The sequence below is a fragment of the Pleurodeles waltl genome, chromosome 8 (genome assembly GCF_031143425.1).
Source record: "Pleurodeles waltl isolate 20211129_DDA chromosome 8, aPleWal1.hap1.20221129, whole genome shotgun sequence".
NCBI classification, from domain to species: domain Eukaryota; kingdom Metazoa; phylum Chordata; class Amphibia; order Caudata; family Salamandridae; genus Pleurodeles; species Pleurodeles waltl.
The window spans coordinates 757407851-757428900 of NC_090447.1; positions in this window are offsets into that span (position 1 = coordinate 757407851).

The following is a 21050-nucleotide window of genomic DNA, read 5'->3' on the forward strand; positions in this document are numbered from 1 at the left end:
ATGTCTCAGGCCTCCCACTGAAGAGCCTGTGTGCACAGCATAAACAGCCATTTCAACTTGGCATGTGTACCCACTTGCCAGGCCCAAAAATACCTCTTTATTACATTAAAGTCACCCCCAGGGAAGGCCATAGTTAGCCCCAAGGGCAGGGTGCAGTTATTTAAAACATTGGACATGTACTTATAAGTTTAACATGTCCAGATAGTGAAAAACTCTTACATTCGTTTTTCCTCATTGCAAGGACTATCTCTCCCATACGCTAGCTTGGGATTGCCTTATAACATATTTTAAGTGTAATTTCCAATGTGGAAAATATAGAAATATGGGGTGTGTTGTCTCCGAAATCGCAATTTAAAAATACATCTTTTGGTGAAAATGGATTTTAAATTGCAAGTCTGAAAATGCCGCTTTTAGAAAGTTGGCATTTTCTTACTTTAATCATTATGGGGGTCATTATGACCCTGGAGGTGAGTGTTAATGTGGCGGCAGTACCGCCAACAGGCTGGCGGTACGTACCGCCACATTATGAGAAGGCGGGGTGGCTGCAGCCACTTCTCCCCTCAGACTGCCATGGGGGTAGCAGCTGCCGGGCTGGAGGTGTCAATCTCCAGCCCGGCGGCCGCTATAGTACCGCCGGTGGCATTTTGAGCCTGCCTACCACCGTGGTATAGCGGTAGGCCCTACCGGTGACAGGGAATTCCTTCCCTGTCACTGGTACATGGCTCACCCCCCAACATGGCCCAGACGCCCCCCACCCCCCCTCCATCCACACTTCCTTCCCCCATCCAATCCAAACACCGCCCTTCGGATCGTCTCCCCCCATACACGCACACACCCGGAGACACGCCCCACGCATACAACCATTCACTCACACTGGCATACACGCATACATCCAGTCATGCTCACACACATTCGTACACACATTCACACTGACATGCAGACACGCACTCACGTTACCATTCTTACACGCATTCACACACATGCATACACCCACGCAAACAACACTACAGACGCATTCACGCACATACTCACACATTCATGCACACAACCCCACACACACACACACACACAACACCCCCCCTCCCCTGTCGGAAGCCCAACTTACCTTCTTCCAGGTGGTCTCCCGGCAGGTAACGGGAAGGGGCACTGCTACCACCAACAGACTACCGCCAGGCTGTATCACAGATCATGATATGGATGACGGCGGTCTACTGGCGTGGCGGTGCTGGTGGTAGCAGTGCCACCTTACCATCATCCGCCAGTATGATCACTGCCGGATTTCTGCCCTTATTGTGGCATAAGCCTGGCAGTGATCATAGTATGGCGGAAGGATGGTAGCCACGGTGACGGTCTTTTGGTGGCCGTCACTGCGGCAGTGGGCGGTTTTTACTGCCAATGACATAAATTGGGCCTATGTGTCTTAGCCTATCTCTGAATACATGTCTGTGTTTTGGTGACAGCTACATTTGTGCATTGTCTCCAGACAGCCAAAAACAAGAAGGACTGGGTGTGACAGGAGATACATCTGCATTTATTTGCATACTGATAGTCAGCCAAGGCAGGGAGAGTGAGAGGCAGTTCACACTTACATCTGAATAGGCTGTGTCCTGCCCTCACACAAAGGACTGATTATCCCCGACTAGTAGTCTGGAGCCAGGGCTGGGCTGAAAGGGATCCTTGTGCACTTCAGAGAATTCTTTTGAAGTTACCCCTCCATCAAAGGCCTTTTTGGGTGTAAGTACTGGGCCTCTGACACCACATACTGAGAACACTGCTGGACTGGGGGCATTCTACCAGGTAGGATGACTGCTGTGCTGCAATGAGGGACTGCCACATTGCTTTTAGCTTTGCTGTGTTAGCCTGCTGCCTGCTACTTCTTGCCTGGGAGTGAGAGGACTGGATCTTACTCTCTACAACCTGCAATCTAAAGTTTCTCCAAGAGCCTGACTGATCTTGCTTCCTGTTTCTGAAGTCTCAGGGATATCAAAGACTCCACATGCAACTTGATAGCAGCACCTGGCTCCTTTGCTGTGAGTCTGCCAAGTGGTGACAAATGCAGTCGTGGGTCCTTGGAAGTGAGTGTGGTGCTGCAACAAATGAACTGATGCAACAACACTAGAGCGTCACTTGGAACTGACACATCCCGCTGCAGAAACGCCACTGCCTTCACCAAAGCCGCAGACACCACTCCCTGACTGTGCAATGCAATGACCCCAACTTGAAATAAAGCCCAGGCTTGACTGATGCAGCACCAACTCATCAGAACCGGAACTCTTCACTTCTGGACATCAAGGCATCAACGATGTTGCCTGATCAGGAAACAATGCATGACGTGCTACCATGATGCATCCCCTTCTCTGGATCAATGCATCGTCACCGAGCATCATTGCAACAAAGGTACAGTCAGCGGGTCTGCATGACTCCTGTCACCACTCCGCACTCCTTCACGCTCAGACTACACTTTTGGATTTGCCTCACTCCAGCGCAACTAGGTAGCTTGGTTGGAGCTATTGTCTCCCAAGCACTCCACTTTTATTAATCTTTGAACATTCATAACTTGACTTGCGTATGTTGGAATTTTGTTGTTTTGGTCTTGTTTGACTCAGATAATTATTGGCTTTTTCTAAAATGGTGTGGAGTCCTTTTGTGGTGTTTTCACTTTGTTTCTGTGTGCATGCACAAATACTTTACACATTTCCTCTTTAATTTAACCTGACTTCTCAGTGCCAAGGTACCAGAGGGTGAGCACAGGTAAACGTTTAGTGTGTATCTTACTTATCATGACTAGTATTTTGGTTCCTACTTGGAGAGAGTGCAAACCTCTGCCAACCACTGACCCAATTTCAAACATTTGTGATCAACTGTGAGGATAGGACTTGTATTTGCGCGTTGCATACAGTGACTGGTGTACAATACTTCCATATTTTAGACTATTACATACCAATATACATTACTTTTCTCTCTGGAAATGTTTTGAGTTTTTGCAACAACCATGTCTCAATCTGGAGAGCCAGCAGCTGCAACTGCAGGAGTGGAGTTTGAGCAGGAGAAATGTGAAACCTTCCCAGTGTCCCAGCTCAAAGCTTTTTGCAGAGAATTCAAGAGTTTTTTTAAAGGCCGTACTAAAAAGGAGGAGCTGCAAAAGGTCCCGAGGGCCTGGCTGGTAGCCAAGGAGGTAGCTGTGTGGTCAGAGGACGGAAGTGTTGTGGATGGCGAGGAGGATATCCATCTGACATTGTTGTACAGCCCAGAACTGCCTGGGGATGTGGGGCGAGTTTAAATGGAGATTGGGCCCCCTCTAAAGCAGGCAGCAGTGTGTCCTCCACAGGTCTGTCCCCAGAGGAGCTGGAGGACAGGCAGGAAGCCAGGAGGCTCAAGTTGGAGCTGTCAAAGCTCCAAATGGAAAATGACTGGGCAAAAGATCAGGAGGAAAAGACATTGGCCGTTGAGGAAAGAAAAATCCTTTGGGCTCATGAGCTGAGCATGAAGGAGCTGGACCTGAAAGTGCAGAAGGCTAAGTCCATCACAGATGGTGGCAGCAAACCATTAGTGTCCTCTTACAGGAGAGTACATAAACCATGAGCCTGATAGCTAACTACAATGTGTGGGAGGACATAGATCACTGGTTTGAGGCCTATGAGATTGCTAACAAATGCACAGGATCCCTAAGGAGGATTGGGAGGCCAGTTTGTGGATGCAGTTTCTATCTGAGGGGAGTGACACCTTAGTAACCCTGAAGGGAGATGAGCAAATGAGGTACTCCATCATGAAAGAGGCCATTACCAGAAAATATGGGTTGACCCCAGAGATGTGTAGTGGAGAGTGTGAAGCTTCTTCCACAGACCCATGTAGATTGTGTTGACTCTTTTGGCAGGGCACTGGATAGTTGGGTGAAGGGCAGTAATGTGACAGACTATATGGGGTGGTACAATGTCATTGCACAAGAGTACATGTTTAGACTTTGTTTTACAGAGGTGCACCAGCACTTGATTGATAGTAAGCTCTCTGACCCCAGGGAGCTTCTAAGGTGGCGGACTGCAGGGTCAGCACCAGGGTCCACAAGAAAGTTTCTGTGGAAGATCTAGCCAAGGGTGGGCAGGGTTCCAAGGAGAAGAAGGAGGGAGGGGACAAGAATAAAAGTAAGGAGTTCTTTAAAGGGCTCCAAACTAGTTCAGAGGGTCAGGTTTCCCAACTCCCAACAGTAAAAAAGAAATGGCTCCCATCTTGTAAAACTTCCAGGAAGAGACTCCTAATGTGTTTTGACTGTGGCCAGGAAGGACACTTCAGAGGGGTTCCCACATGTCCTAAGTGGACACAGCCCCCAGCTGTAGGGCAGTCACAGGTGATGGGAAGTGTAGCTCTTGGGGAGGGGATGGCCCCAGATAGTGGTAGGGAGACAGCTGAGATTTACCCTAGTGTCCATCAGTGACAGGAAAATGGTACAGAGAACTCCCATGCAGGTGTGGATCTACATTTAAATGAGGGATAAAGTTTGCCTCTGTGTATGTGCTGCATTATGAATGCATTTGCAGAAGTATAGAGGCCACCAGGAGGCGCATTGACTGTGCACCACTAAGATGTGGCTTACAGTCAGTGCACCCCCAGAGGACTGTCCTCTGGAGGGGTTAAAGGGGATTCCATGCACTTTACCCAGATGCCCTCTGCAGGTGGGTGCACAGTAACTCACTCCACCCACCTTTGGGGAATTTCTGCCCCCCTTTAAAGTGCAGGCCAGGAGCACTATGGAAGACAGAGTAGCAGTTTCAAGCCACAACTGCACCTTTCACTAATGCACTGTCTCCAGGATAGTCATGAGTCTGCAGCTGCCCGGGGGCAGAGCATTGATTGTAAAAGGGTTCACTGCCCTGATTTGCACCCAATTCATCTTGTTAAAGGCCCTTAGGGCTCAGACGGAGTTGGTGCTCCCTTACTATAATAAGGCTCCTAGGGGCATATGTACTATTACTTTAAGAAATGTGGCGCTGCAAGGGAACTTGTTGCACTGTGTTGTGTGAAAGAGAGCGAGCAGAAATACTCTATAAAACAACGATACAAAGCATTTCTTCTCTCTCCTTGTCATGGCCCTTGCCCTGTGTTCTACCCAGCTCCAACAGACGCCATTGCACAGTAGCACACTTGTATCTGCATTATGGGTAAAGTAATGCAAGGCACAACTATATGCTGCTTTGTGTTGCTTTGTATTTACTAAACCATGCAAAGCCACTCAAAGTGGGTTTTCATCACTTAGTAATTGCTAAAAATGCTTCACAAAAGCGACACAACCTTGACACAAAAGTATACCAAATCTGTCCCCTAGTGTGTGCATTTTTCGATGAAGAAGATTCAGAATCAGTGAGAAGCTATAGCCAACATATAACATGCTGGGCCATAAAAATGCACATGAAGGTCAATCTTGCTTCAGAGCTGCCCCCGCTAAGCAACTTCCTATAACTGACCAGCTAGGTCTTTTTTTGTGGATGCCTCCTCCACATTTCTGCTTAGGTTTCTGAAACCAAAATGTCCAGGAGAAAAGTTCTAGTGGAGCTTCTCGACAGTGTGAAGCCATCAATGCCTAACAAGGAGCTCTTAAACTGATGTGTGCTGCGTCTTCATCACATTTTCTGTTCAAATTAATCTTCTATAGTGGTCTTCCATGACGTTTGTGTGTGAGGGATGCCTTTGTGTTTAACTTTCCACAAGGTGCCAAACAACTGTAGTTTATAGAACTCACAACAGTTTGAAAATGACATGTGCTACACAATGTAGAAATTTTGTAGTTTCACCCATTCCCTAGTGTTGACTTCCATTCTGATAGAGTTGATCCTTGCACTTTGCCATCTACTGCAAATTTAGCTGCTTCAAAACAAAACAGATCTCCTGCATTTTGTGCAGAATCTGATCTTCTTAGAGCCTGGCTTCTGGGTAGCATGGATATACCATCCGTTCAACTAATTAGACTAGCTGCAAATCATTGTTTTCTGGTGTGTTTGTCTATCTAGTTCAATGGAAGCTAACCAAGACTAGAACACCCAGGATGCATTATATTAGCACAAATGTTCAGGACTAAAAATAGTGTCTAGAATGACATGGAGGAAAGCGGTCACTGTAACGCCACACTTAGCACAAGCATTGACAAAGCCAATAGGTCTGGAATTGGGTGCCAGCCTTTTGCCAACAGTATTGTTTTGTCTTGGTTTTTGTAAACTTTTATTGTTCAAGTAGCTGCCAGGCCCCTGCAGGGAACTATTTTATGTGTAGATGTGCTCCTTGTGAAATGGCAGAACACCATAAGTCATAGTAGTAGTGTAAGGGGATACCTTCCATCAAACTTTTGACAGGTGCCCCTCCCTGTGATGATGTGGGCAATGATGTAGGCAATGACGTGGGTCCGTCCCCCAACCCCTTGATGACGTGGGCAATGACGTGACGTAGGTGTAGGTGATTCACGTGGGTTATAACATGTGATGCTGTGTTAGTCACGTGCCCTGATGCTGTCCTTAGTGTGTAGGTCTAAGGGCTGTGGGAAATGGCCGCTGTGCAGATGAGCGGCATGCTTCATGGCCTAAGAGGAGAAATCGGGGATGTCAGATGTTCAGGACCAAGTGGCTGCTTGGGGGGCTACCTTACAGGGTGGAGCATTGGGATTGTAAGGCCAAACCTCCACACTGATGGCTAATCCAAAAAGAGGGGCTGGGCATATGCTGCAAAGGTCGTGACACGTTGTTAGCGTTACGTGGAACCCCTCAACATACTGGAGCCATCAAGGAGAGCATGTGACCGCTATGTGTTACAGAGGCGTATGCCCTTTTTGAACCATGGAATACATATAAGGAGTCGGCTAGAGCAGCATGCCAAACCGTGAACCATTGCTGAAATAGGTTGTCAAGGCAATATGAAGAGATACAATCCTCTCACCAGAAAAGCCACCTCCTCAGGGGCCCAGAACACTATCAATAGATATTATTGGACACTAACACCTCTGATGTTGGATGAGAATGCACAGCAGGCTGCCCCTAAAGATGAGGGTTCCGACGTTACTGATTTTCAAGAGAAACTTTGCCAGCGGCTTGAAAAGCTCAGCCTCAAGGAGTGGCAGCGAAGCCTCGAAAAACAAATTAAATGATGGAATCAACTACATCAACACTGAAGATGATGAAGAAGGAATAGCACCACCGAAATCGCCAGTCTATGAAGACATGGGCTTTCAAGAGGACCCTGATCCAGAGGCAGTCGTCGTACAGTCGGCAAGTGTAAACTCCGAAGCCGCTTCTACACCAATGGAAATATGCGACTCACAAGATTTTAGAGCAGCCGCTGAGTGTAGCGAAAATGCTGAGGTTAGTAAAAAACTCTATAGACAATTATTGTGTATACGCTGATATCATACTTTTAACTAATAGTTTGTCTTTTGCTTTCTGTTTGAACTGTAAAAAAACAACTGCAAAAAGAGATGTTCTAGTTGGGTCTACGCCAAAGGCTAATAATGTAAATTTTTACTGCTTATGCTGTTCCAGACAGTCTGAAAGTGTTACAAGCCAGAACAAAGAGCTGCGTAAGAAATGTGTTTGCACCTACAATAGCATAGATTTTGAAAAGAAAACTCCAGGCGTACCCTATGACGCCACATGGCCTGTTGAAAGTTTTGCAGCAGCCGTTGTGAACACATGTGTTAAACGTGACTATTATAACCTGTGTTACAGGCATAAACTTAACGAGCCACAGCAGGAGGCTCATGACTGTCTATATGAGTTGTACCCACACAGGGTATATAAGTTGTTAAGGGTGGTGGACGTGTTGTCAGCTGTCAAGAAATGTGTTTGCTAGAAGAAAATAACATACTTGACGTCTCCCAGTATGGATTCCGCAAGAACCACAGCACTGAGACCGCCCTCATCGCCTGCACAGATGACATCAGGACCAGATTGGACAAGGGCGAGACCGTCGCCCTCATCCTCCTAGACCTCTCTGCAGCTTTTGACACTGTATGCCACCAAACCCTCCACGCATGCCTTTTCAACGCCGGAATTTGCCACAAAGCCCTGGACTGGCTCACCTCCTTCCTCTCCGAAAGAACCCAAAGAGTTCGCCTCCCTCCTTTCTGGTCTACAGCCACCAAGATCATCTGTGGGGTCCCCCAAGGATCCTCCCTCAGCCCCACCCTCTTCAACATCTACATGGCTCCTCTCGCCAACATCCTCCGCCCACACGGCATCACCATTATTTCATACGCTGACGACACCCAGTTCATCATCTCCCTCACTAGGAACCCAGCCACCGCCAAGATTAACCTGCACGCCGGACTGCTCGACATCGCCAACTGGATGTCAGCAAGCCACCTCAAATTGAACTCAGGCAAAACATAGATCATCATCTTCGGCCCCAAAGCAGCATGGAACGACTCTTGGTGGCCCACCACCCTCGGACCACCCCCAAAACCGACCGCCTACGCATGCAACCTTGGGATCATACAGGACTTGTCTCTCTCCATGACCCAGCAAATCAACGCCATATCATCCTACTGCTTCAACACCCTTTGCATGCTACGCAAGACTTTCAAATGGATCCCTTTAGAAACAAGAATAACAGTCACCTAGGCCCTCATAAGCAGCAGACTGAACTACGGCAATGCCCTCTATGCAGGGACCACAGCCAAGCTTCCAAGAAAGCTCCAGCAAATCCAGAACGCAGCCGCACGTCTCATCCTCAACCTCCCTCGCCACAAACACATATCCACCCACCTCAGATCCCTACACTGGCTGCCCATCAACAAAAGGATCATTTTCAAAATCCTTGTCCACGCTTACAAAGCCTCCCACGACACTGGACCTGCCTACCTCAATGAACGAGTCAACTTCCACATACCAACTTGACAGCTCCGCTCCGCAGACCTCGCCCTCGCTCAGTACCCTGCATCAAACGCACCACCTCCTTCGGCAGATCCTTCTCCCACTTCACCGCCAAGACCTGGAACTCTCTCCCCACCAACATACGCAAGACCCAGGACCTCCTAACCTTCAGAAAGCACCCAAAAGCATGATTTTTCAAGCAGTAACAGGACCCCCCTCCCAGCGCCTTGAGACCCTACAGGGTGAGTAGTGCACTTAAGAAATTATTCGATTGATTGATTGATTGATTGATGTTTAAGGTCTTGGCAGCCGCGGTCAATGAGATTCGTTACACTGTCGAGCCCTGCTCAAAACTCGAACGTATGCAGGGGCTGTGTACCTATTTTGACAAAAGCTTTATAGAAAGGGTCATAGAAAGACGAATGTGTGATATTTATTGTAAAAATAGAAGAATTAGGTCTTTAGCCCCACAAAAGTTGTTTTAAAAAAAAAAAGAAAATCGAAGGTCCTGGATAGCAGACCAAAACTGTGTTATTTAACATTACATACTTACTCACTTTTAGGACGAGAATCAGAATGTCGTGGAGCAAGATGTCTATGAGTTACACCTGGGATACATATGTATCAGGAGATTGATATATATGTGCTGGTTAAATTTAAAGAAAGAATAGCTGAAATACACCCTGTGACACTGCGTTATCCGAACATTTCGGAACCTCCGGCTACATTGCAGTGCGACAGCTCTGTGTGTATCGCCAACTGCTGTATCAACGTGTGGCTACCCGCAACGGATAAATCCTGGAGCGCGTAAAAAGACAGTGCGTGTGAGTTAAGACTTTCACCATTGACTGGGCTACACCATGCTTTGGAACTCATGAATGAAGATTATTTCACAAATAAGGGTTCTGTATTGTCTGACCTAGAACTGTATGAACTGTTGAATGCTGTCAGTATCCTGACCATCCAGAGTTATAGGTGGGGGAGCGGGAAGTCATGTCTAGATCTATTGAGTATATAGCTATAAAAATATCAAACTTGTGATGCTAAGACCTAGTACAAGGAACGTCTCTTAGTAATATGTGTAAGATGTGTTGTACTATGTATACGTAGTCAAAAGGCCTCACAGTGTCCAGCAGCGTTGACAGCTATAAGCTATGTACCGCGAAATGTCAAGAACACTGTGTGCTTATGTTGTGCTGACATACTTTTTTTTTTTTTTTAATAAAACAACCTTACACAAAACAAACATCTTTTATTTCATGGTTGCGTTGTGTGACAGCACGACAGGGGCTGATTTAAGGAAGCTTTATTACAATACACTAGGGGTTAGAAGCTTCGGAAGCACCAAAGCACTGTTTAGAAGGGCTTGAGTTGAAAAGGAATCTGTAAACCGATCAGGGGTGAAGACTTGGTTATCGGGGGAAGAGACGTATTCACTGCACAAACCAGCCAGGAGATGTTTTAAAAGAAGGGCCACAGTCGTTAGCGTGCAGCTAGATTATCAGTGGCAGGCTGACATAATCAGTCTTTAAGATCTAGCAAAGCTTAACAAAAGAGCAATGTATATATTAACAGTCATAGACGTGTTGTCCAAGTAAGCCTATGCATAAGCGTTAAACGAGAAAAGTGGTACCAGCGTCACTGCCGCCTTTAAAGTGATCTTCACCAGAGGTCGAGTACCTCAAAAACTACAAACAGACACCGGAAAATAATTTTTAAACAAACCTTTTTGGAAATTATTAAAGCAGCACACTGATCAGCATTTTGTAACGCACATCGAGGTAAAAGCGGCAGTTGTAGAGCATTTTAACAGAACTTTAAAATCAAAGATGTCGCAATATTTCACAGCCAACAATACCTACAGATACGTGGATGTTCTACAGGCTTTTATAGATGTTTATAACACCAGTTACCATAGGACCATCAAAATGTCTCCTGTGGAGGTAACAGCTGATAAATCGTTAATGGTGTGGAGAACTATGTACGGGAGTCATCTCGAGGAGAAGGTCAAGAAATCTGTTTTAAAAGAAGGGGATCATGTCAGGGTTTCAAAGTTGAAGGGTGTCTTCACCAAAGGCAACCAACTAACATTTAGTGATGATATATTTATAGTGGAAAGTGCAGCATTTAAAGAAGGGGTATATATTTGAAAGTTGAAGGACTACAATGGGGAAAAGGTAACGGGTGTCTTTTACAATGAAGAGTTACAAAAGGTGCCCTACGATCCAAACAGGGTGTACAGGGTTGAAAAGGTTCTGAAAAGGAAAGGCAGCGGAGCTAAGATACAGGTCAAACGGCAGGGATGGCCCGAGAAATGTAACAGTTGGGTTTTGGACAGGTCGCTGCACGGTGTGAGGTCGCACTATAAGCACCGAGATGGAGTCCTCACCTTTTTATATTATGCTGCCGTCCAACGCTTCTAAGGACATGTTCCCCGACAATCAGATTTCTAATTCTATGGTGAAACTGGCTAAACCGGTGAACCTGAAAGGGTCCTGGGAGGTGGCCCTAATGGAGATACAGTACCCTAGAATGTGGAATACATTTACAAAGCACGAGGCTAAATTTATCATAAAGCGCTCTCAGGACTTCTTGAGCTTCCCCGTGAGTTTCCCACATGGGTATTACACCACTGTCGCGTCGGTGGTTGACGCCATCATCAGAGCCTTAGCCGGCATTGAAGAGTATGCAAATATACATCTGGTGTCGGATACCGTTAGAAGAAAAGTGTTTCTTAAAGCCCCGGAGCTCGATACCAGGTTTACCTATACCGGTAAATAACGAAGGGTTTTAGGTACCGTACAACATGTGAAAGACAGGTGGATCCAGACCCTAAGTGTCCCAATATTAACGGAGGATTTTATACACTCTATGGGTATTGCGGCATTGTAGAACCTCAGAGGATAGGGGATAGTTATTCGCTGTTGTTGAGATGGGTCCCGGTGAAGGGAGAAAATAACACAATGGATAATATACAGCATCACAAACTCGACCACGTGGCAATTTCCAAAAACATTTGGACACTATAACCATCATGGTTCACGACGATCAATCAGAGCCGGTAGCCTTTAAATAAGGGAAAATTATTGTTAAGCTTCATTTAAGGCTGCGCCAGGACGGCGACTATTTGGCAGTTGTGATGGTCATCGTGAAAACATACGGGGATCCCTCTATGTACAGGGACTATTATAGAGTTCAGTCCAGCTATGGAGGACCACTGCCTTACTTTCAAGGGGCCCCTGTTATGTACGGCCTGAATTGGGGGGCTTCTTTTGGAGTTTGTTTAGAAGAGTCATGCCTTTTTTGAGAAGAGGGTATGAAATTGCAACACCTCACGTTAAAGCAGATGCTATGAACATAGCCCATGACGTCGTGGGCTCTGTAACGTCGGCTGTCACCAAGCGCATGAACAAACAGCCTCAAGAAGGAGCTGGGTTGTTGTACAAGGCACGTGTGGGTGTTAAAGGAAGCGAAGGGCTTCGAGGCACAAGGCCCCACCAATGCCCTATAAAAAACTGAAAACTTCTTCAAAAGGCCCACACAAAAGAAGAGTTGTAAGACGGAAAAGATCTTCCAAGAAGAAGAAGAGAACACGCTCTAGAGTGAATATTTTTTAAATCAGCTGTCATGGCCTTCGTACACTGCGCCTCGGGTGAATTTGCCAAATCTGAGCTAGATTTCCTTTCTTTTAAATCAACATAGACCAGCATCGAGAACAGTTTTTTCATGGAAGTATCGCCTCTAGCCGCTGTGACACCTTTGGCGCCGATAGAGTTTTATGTGTCGGGGTCCACGGATATGTATTTGGATCTCAACAACACTCTGCTACGGCTCGTCTGCAAAATAACAAAAGCGAACAGCACCAACATCAAGGCTGATGCTAATATGGTACCGATCGCCTACCCCATTCCAACCATGTTTAATAAAGTGGACATTAACCTTGGTGATCGACTCATCAAGCAAAGTGATAACATGTATGCCTACAGGGCCTACATCAAGAGTATTCTAAATTACAGTTGCGAAGCCCTGGACACACAGCTTTCAGCAGGGCTCTTCTACAAAAATACTCAAGCGCATTTTGAGGACATGAGGTTGGAGAGGGGCAACAATGGTTTTAACAAAAGAGCCCGCTTCGCCGCCCAGCAGTAGACAGTTTGACCTCCTGGGGTGCATGCATTCAGACCTTTTCTTCCAAGATAAGCTTCTCGTCAATGGTATAGATCTTAAGATAAAACTCAACTGCAACAAGGAAACGTTCTGTCTCATCAGCGGTGATGCAGAGTCGTATAAACTGGTTATATTGTCTGCGAGCCTGTTTGTAAAGAGAGCAAAAGTGTCACCAGGCGTCAGACTGGCCCACTCCGAAGCTTTACAACTATAGAATGTCAAGTACACCATTGAAAGAGTGGCTCTGAAGATATTCAGCAACCCCGCCGATACTAGATTAATGCAGCAGCAAAATCTATTTCTGGGGCAACTCCCGAAACTCATGATCATAGGGTTTGTGGACAATACCACTTTCAGTGGGCTCTATACCTCTAACCCTTTCAACTTCAAGCACTATGACATCAACTACGGCGCTTTGGTCCACGAGGATGCTGTTATCACCGCAAAGCCGCTCACCCTGAGTTTTGGAACATCCAATTTTGTCAGGGAATATCTTGGTTTGGTCTCAATAACAGGGAAACCTCTGCATGACTCAGGAGTCGTTGTTTCAAGAGAGGGATATGGGGCCGGCTACACGCTGTTTGCGTTCAACCTGACTTCTGACATGGAAGACGGTGACCACTACAACTTGATCAAAAACGGAAATCTAAAAGCTGAAATACGCTTTACACAGGCACTGGCTACCATCGTGAACATGGCTGAATTCTCTGTATTCGACAGCGTTATCCAAGTCAGTCACACCTGACAGATTATGTTTGACTATCATTAAAAGATTGTAAAATAGACACTGTGCAGATACGTGACTTCTTATGCAGGAATAACTACGCTAAGAAATACTTTTTAGGTGTATTTCAGAGCGATGGGCTACAGGGGGAGATATGCCCAGATAGACTCTGTGTAAAGATATTGCCAGCAGGAATAAAGCCATACGATGTTGTTAGGGGTCTGAGATAAAACACCAGGAGTGTTTTCTAACAGTTTCTTTATAAAACAACTTGTACTGCTACTTGAGGGACCTGCTAAAATGCAGGAGAATGGGTGTTGCAGCCTGGTGTGCATAGCGATTGGGGTTCCCTCTAATGTTTTTTATTAACCGTAAAGCAGTATTTTGTAGTCCTCAGTCAGGACCCTTTTATCAAACACTACTCGCAGTTTTTTATACAGCTGCTGTGTTGTAATTTCCCACTTTCGAATGGACCTGACTATGCTATAAAGATGTTCATATTGTTACACGTTGTGGGGTACTCTTTGGCATATTTCCAGCACAGAGCGGCCGCCTCATCGTTGGTAAATTTGCAATTGGACACATCGTAAGACGGGGCAAATAAATACTTAAAAAGAGTCTGCATCTGTGATGATGGATGTGTTTGACAAATTGGTACGCTGCGCGAATTTTCCCCATAAGTAACTGAGACAGAGCTTAGCTAATTGGCGTCTGGCGGGGTTAACCTTAATGAACTTCAGTCTCAGCGTAATACCCTCATGATTGTGGTAATCAGCAATGTACTTTTGCTTCTAGGGCTCATCAACACACCAGTCGGGATACCCCGATGCCTCCTGTTTTTCTCTGAGAAACAAGTTGAGGTACTCAAAAAAGAGTTGGGTTTTGGTGTATGGAAAGTGCAAAATGTTCAGTATTTTACAGAGGCAGCACCCTTTCTCGAGGGCCGTTTGCATCTCAATCGTACACCATGTCCCCTCCAGCACCCTTTGCTCATCACTATGTGTACACACCCTACTCTGTTTACTTTCAGTGCATATTTGACATAGGGGGAACATTAGCTTGCCGTCGACTCTGTACGGAAGCACCGGGTAATATAGCTTCTGCAGAGGGTGGATTTGATACTTAACTGGCCCAAAGTACTCATCTAGGGACGTTAAGTCCCTATATATAATCCTAGGATGCCCCACCGGGTACAAAGTCACCTTGTTCACAAACGGATACATACTGGTGAAGTCGTAGTAGTGTATTTTCTCACCCTCACCAGCGACCCGGTACAGCTGTATCACGTTTGTACGACTGCCGAATAAGACGTCGTGAGGTTCCAATGGTGCTGGTAACTGCCGGCCCTTAATGAAAGCGCTGAGTTCCGCATCTTTTGTTAGCTCGTCTAACCACTCGTGTTCCCAGAGGGTCCTCAGAACAAAGCGGCTGCTTTCAATATACTGTGCCTTTGCCTGAGTACGACGATGCAGATGTTCAAACATGGTGCCCTGCAGTTTATTAAACCTGTGGAGTTTGTAACAACATGGACACCCATGGTAAAAGCAACTGTTGAACTCAAAGGCAGTTGATACCCCCTTAATTAACGCATACCCGTCTAGTTAGTAGTGGCCCAAGTGGTATTCGCCGCCCTGCAATGCGTGTTCAATAAAGATGCTCTTTTTCCGAGATGTACATGAGCCACTGAATAGACGGGGTGGAGGAACGTTTCTGTTTACCAATATAGAGGTCAGGCGGTACTAGGCTATGGTTTCAGGTTTTAAAAACAGGTGCTGATAAATAGACATGCACATGGAAGTCAGAGGAATGTTCTTAAATGGGTCTAGGTATTCCACGATTTCTTTCCTCTCACAGGATTTGGTTTTGATAATCCTGACCCGTTTCGTCATCTCCATCACAACTTCTCTGAAAAGGTTGCATGCTTTTCGCAAGATCATTACATCCGCCTGACAGTAAGCTTTCAACTCTGTTTAAAAATTAAACAGATTTTCACTGTTTTCATCATACCACTGTAGAAAGCTCTCTTTTTCAGATGGCAGCATGTACTCTATGCCGTAACTGTCGGGCGGAGGCATAGGACTGCTGTAATGCTGATTAGCCCATGTTTTAAAAAAGTGAGGGAAATAACCTTTACAGCGTTCAAAACCAAAGGCTTTTGGCAACTTGCTCAACTTCATGGGCAGAAAATTCAAGGTGTCTATGAACCTAATTTCGAAAAGGCACAACTTTTAACAGCATCAGTTTAGAACCCTGGGTGATGAGCTCCAGGCTCAGCTTTTCACAAATCAGGTCCCGGAGAATAAAGAACGAGTCATGCACTTTCGAGTTGTGAGCCAGCATTGTACACTCATTGTATTTTGGCTGCATGAACGTGTTGAGGAAATCGTTACGCACGACCAACCTTCAAACTCCCAGTTTTCATCGGCTGTTAGATGATGGGCATAAATGTAGTTAGGCTGGTGCACACCCATCTCCTGCATGCACTCTATATCGAATAGGATATAGTCTTCTGTATTTTTCTTGGGGAAGCCTTCGGACATGTAACACTTGCGTGCTGTTCCGGCTATAAAATACACTTTATACCTGGGACATTGCATACCTTTACAATCGTGGTTGTCGGCCTTGTGGCGCCCGCAAGCCTGACAGTCTGATTTACGAACGCACTGTGTGAGGCTGATATGTACGTTCAAGCAGTTTTGTGACCAACAAAACATCTTACACGTTGAAGAGTTCACCTTCTGAGCGTCGTCGTCGACGCACCCGTCCCTGTGACGCATTTTACAGTGCATTTCACACTAGTGTCTGGTCCGGTTGTTGTATATGTGATTGCAATGCTCACACACGTACTTGGCTCCTAGAAAACCCTTCAGGTTCAAGATACCGTAAAAGTGGTTTTCGTGATGTAGCACATAAACAGTCTTGTTTTTCACACGCTCAGCTGTAGTGAAGTACTTCCAAGAACCGCTGTGGTACAGAACTTTTACCGTAACGGCAAAATGGTTCTCAAAAAGGCCCAGGTCCCCACAGCCAACCAGTCTGTCGGGCGGTATTTGAAGCGCCTCATGGGCTGCCGCCGCCATAGACATAATGACGGTGTCTGGGGTGGCTCGGCCGCCAGACACATGTTGGTAGCACCGGTGTTAAAGTCAAGCAACCATCGATATTTCTTGACAATGATTTTACTGTACATGATGCTCTTTAGGTTCTGGAGGCACCACCCTAATGACCCCTAACAACGAGGGCGATGATTCTGAAGGTCCCGTACGCCATTAATTCAGCCTTGCTCTGTAAAACCTTAGACAGGTTTTCTAGAAACGTCACAGCATCAAACACATCTTGAGACAACCATCTGGTGAACAGAGGACTGTTGAGACCCTGCCCCTGGAAACGTAGCTGGAAGACATCGTTAGGCCCCACATCGTGTAACTATCGTTCTATGAGCGTTTGTACAGCCTGGTGTATAGCTATAACACCCTGATCGGAGGAGTTTAGACAGTCTAGGTTAACAAACCTAAACTCCTCATAGTGCTCTGTAGCGTTAAACCTCTCTACAGTACGACTGTACCTTCTTGCACTTTCTAAAAACATTGGTTCTGAATCCTCAGCTTGAGGATCTCCGCAGGCTGGTGGGCTCCCTGGGGTATCATTTGGTGGTAGTTGACTACGGTTCATTGTTGGGGTATTTTTATGCCTCAATGTAACGCTAAGTCTGGCTTTCTTTAATTTTCTTATTAAAAGCTTACGGTTTCTAGTGCTACTAGCCCACTTCTGTTTGTTACAAGCCCAGCTGTTTTTAGGCAACCGATCACAGCCTATTTGAACAATAGTTGGTGTATTTACAGGAGTTGTCTTTGCTATTTCACCTAATACGGGAGGGGATCCTTCAGGATGTTTGGGTTTGAGCAGGCTCTGAACTTTACCCCTTGAGGCCCTGAAAATTCCTGTATTCTGTCCTAACTTTATATTTTGAGGCCTTATGGGGAGTGTTTTAAGTGTTGAGGGTGCTGTTTTTAGGAGTTTTAAACAATTGGGGGTTGGCTTCCGCAGCTTTTTGGTGTTGAGTGCTCTTAAAAGCCGTAGAGTTTTACTGAGTACACCCTGGGTCTTCTTTTTATGTTTAGACCTCTTGACACCCTTTTTACAAAAAGCAGATAGTGCACTCCTTAGGGGTACACGGTTGCCTAGCCATGCCGATATATTGTCTATGTCTGCTGTGGCTAATTCTCAAGCTATGACCACCTCCCTTGCTAACCGCAGGTTTAACACTCTCTGGGATGGTCTGGAGAACCCAATATCGACACCCGACTTCTCCAATTTTGAGGTCCTGAGGTTCAGGCGTGATTTTAATTTCCCAAAGGCCTGTTGTATTTCTTTCAGGTATGTTTCCAAAATCCTGTTGAGGGTCAGGGCGCCACATTTTGTTCTGCTACATGTGTCATTAGCTGTGTGCTATATGTTACCCATTGCAACCCCTGGGGTCTGATCACTGTAAACCCCAATGAGCCCTTTTTGAACGGTTGGGTCGGGACAGGTCAAAAGAACAAGGCCCCAGTGCGAACACCCGGGTGCTTGGGATGCCTGATCATCGCTAGATGGCGTTCCAAAACTCTGATTTTGTGAGCCGCTACATCCTGTACTGCTATCAGGGTATATTGAGGAGGATAGTGAAGACCATTGCACGCAGGCACTAGGTGACGGGCTGGGGTGGATGTAAGCTCCAGGTGGTGTAATTGATGACAGCAGATATGGGGAAGTTAAATGTTGGTCATAATAACGCAAGGCCCCTGATGCATACGAAGTGCTGTGGCGGGATGGGGGTGCATTAGAAGGGTCACAGGGCATTGTTGTGGCTTCAGAACTCTCCACCAGACAAGCTAGTGCCTTTAGAAGTCTTATACACCCAGAATATGGATCCTCCCTGGGGTATCTGTTTCAATGTGTGTGTCATGTAAACTAGTAAGACTAGTTATACAGGACCCCGGTAATAGGGCACTGACAGACCCAACTATATTAGACTCCTCAAGTGTTGAACATTTAGAACGCGGTGGGCTAGGTAGAACAGTCTGAGCCTTAACAACATTTTTAAAAGACAGGTCTAAAGGCAAAGCTTGTAGCTCAGAGGTCTGCTGCTTCTTCTTGCGGTTCTTTAAGGACAACCGATTTATTTTAGGCTTGTTGCACTGGTTAGGGTCCCAATCATAGGTTCTACCAAGTACAGGATGGAGTGTGTCTGAGGCTGTACGTGCTACGCTGGCAGATTGTCCAAACCCATGTGCATAGGTAGTTACTGTAGAAGTGTTTGCAGTACTGGGCATAGCGTTTATTACTGCTGATGTGGTGTAGTTAAGGGCTGTACCTGGGCCATGACATTTGTCTGTATAGCTGATGCACGGTTTGTCCTGGCGTCCTGCGTTAATCTCCGTGGCTGTTGATGCCTTTGTGTTTTGAAGGGTCCCTGTGATATCCTTTAAAGTCGACATAGACCGCTTGGCTTTATGGCAGACACCTTCTGAGATCTTTTGTGATGGTTCTATGATGTGAAAGATTAAAAAAAAAATGTGATATTGCTAGAACCGCTATATCCCAGAAGGAAAAAAAAAAAAAAGTAAGTAGAGAGAGAGAGAGAGTAAAAGAGAGAGAAAAAAAGATAGAAAGAGGTTCGGATTCTTTAGGCTCTGTATTTTTAAAACACTGACAATTTTTATTATTTCCAGAAGGCTGCATGCACAAGGAACTTTTCAGTATGTGCTTTTAAATAGTAAGCTTCCTCAGTCAACCCTTCGAACTGCCCCATAGGCTCCCCCAGTCCTTTGCGGTGCTGGGGTCTGTGGTGACCCCCAAAGCACTTAAAAAACACAGGACACACATATACTCCACCTTTAAGGTAATGGGCAGTTGGGGTGCTGAGGGTCCAAGGGACCATGATGGGCACCCCTAGCTCATTTTATCATACTTATAACACATTTTGCGTACCACATAAATAGAATATAATAATAAATTTAATAGAAAGCATGCCCTTAGATATTAGTATTCAAAGCACATGTCACATTTGCTCTTTGTGTTCTAGAGGAAAGGGGGCTAGAAACAACAGCAATTTGGAATTACATTACAAAAATATACAAACAGCCCATAGTTATTTACCTTCAGTAGAAGCTGTTTTGCACTACCAGTTTGTGCTCTGCCCTTCATATTTTTCTCCTTAATGATCTGAGGTATCCCTGCTCTACTCAAGCCTCAATTTGCTGCACACAAAAATAGTCTTGTGAGATGCTTGTGTGTATGTTCCCAATGGGGGCTTTTTATACTTGCAGTGCTAAGCTAATTATGCATAGGTATTGTTGAGGGTGGGCTCAGAAATATATTATGCTTTATGGTTACACTTTCATAACACTTCACCTGGGGGGCTACCATTTTCCATTTTGATATCTGTTAGCATGTATGGGTCACTCTAACTTGCAAAAATAGAGGTTGAAAGTTCACTGTTTGACGTAAGCAGTAACAAGCAGGTCAGATAAGATACTATGGGTGGTGGACAGCAACTCCTCTAGAAAACTACTTATCTGTCTGAAGACAGCCTTGGGTCATTCTGACTTGCAAAAAACCTAGGTTGAAAGCTTGCTGTTTGACGTAAGCAGTAACAACTGGGCCATATAAAATGCTAGGGGTGGTGGTCAGCAACTCCTCTACAAACTACATATTGGCATGAAGACCCCCATGTGGCCGGTTAGGCCTCACTTATCTCCCTTTTTCACACAGCTAATCCCCTTAGGTAACTGTGACTTGTGTTTTTAAAGGTCATGCCCTATGTCCATATACACCCTGCTTGGCCCTTTCTGTGCCTGTGAGCTTCAAGATTTTTTTATTTTTAAAAAGGTCACCATCGTATATTCCCTCTAGGTTATGCAAGGCTCTGGGAAAGGCGGGTGGGGGCTCTGTACTTCCACTGCTCCTCCCTTTGAGGAGGCACATTTCAGCTCAACCACCCTGCCTGCATGAACATGCCCAGACTTGTCCTCTTTGGCCATGAAGCATGCCACACACCTGCACAGCCGCCATTTCACACAACCCTTAGACCTACACACTAGGGACAGCATCAGGGCACATCACTAACACGGCATCACACCATGTCACAACCCACGTGAATCATCTACAAAAGCCTCTTGCTATCACATCAGGTTCTAAAGACACAGAAAACACTAAAGTAATATTATTATTATTATTTTTTTTAAGCACTGCCTCTTATGTGAACTATCTTGTTTACAGATGTGCTCCTTGTGAAAGATCAAAGTATAGTCACACAAAATGAAGTTAAC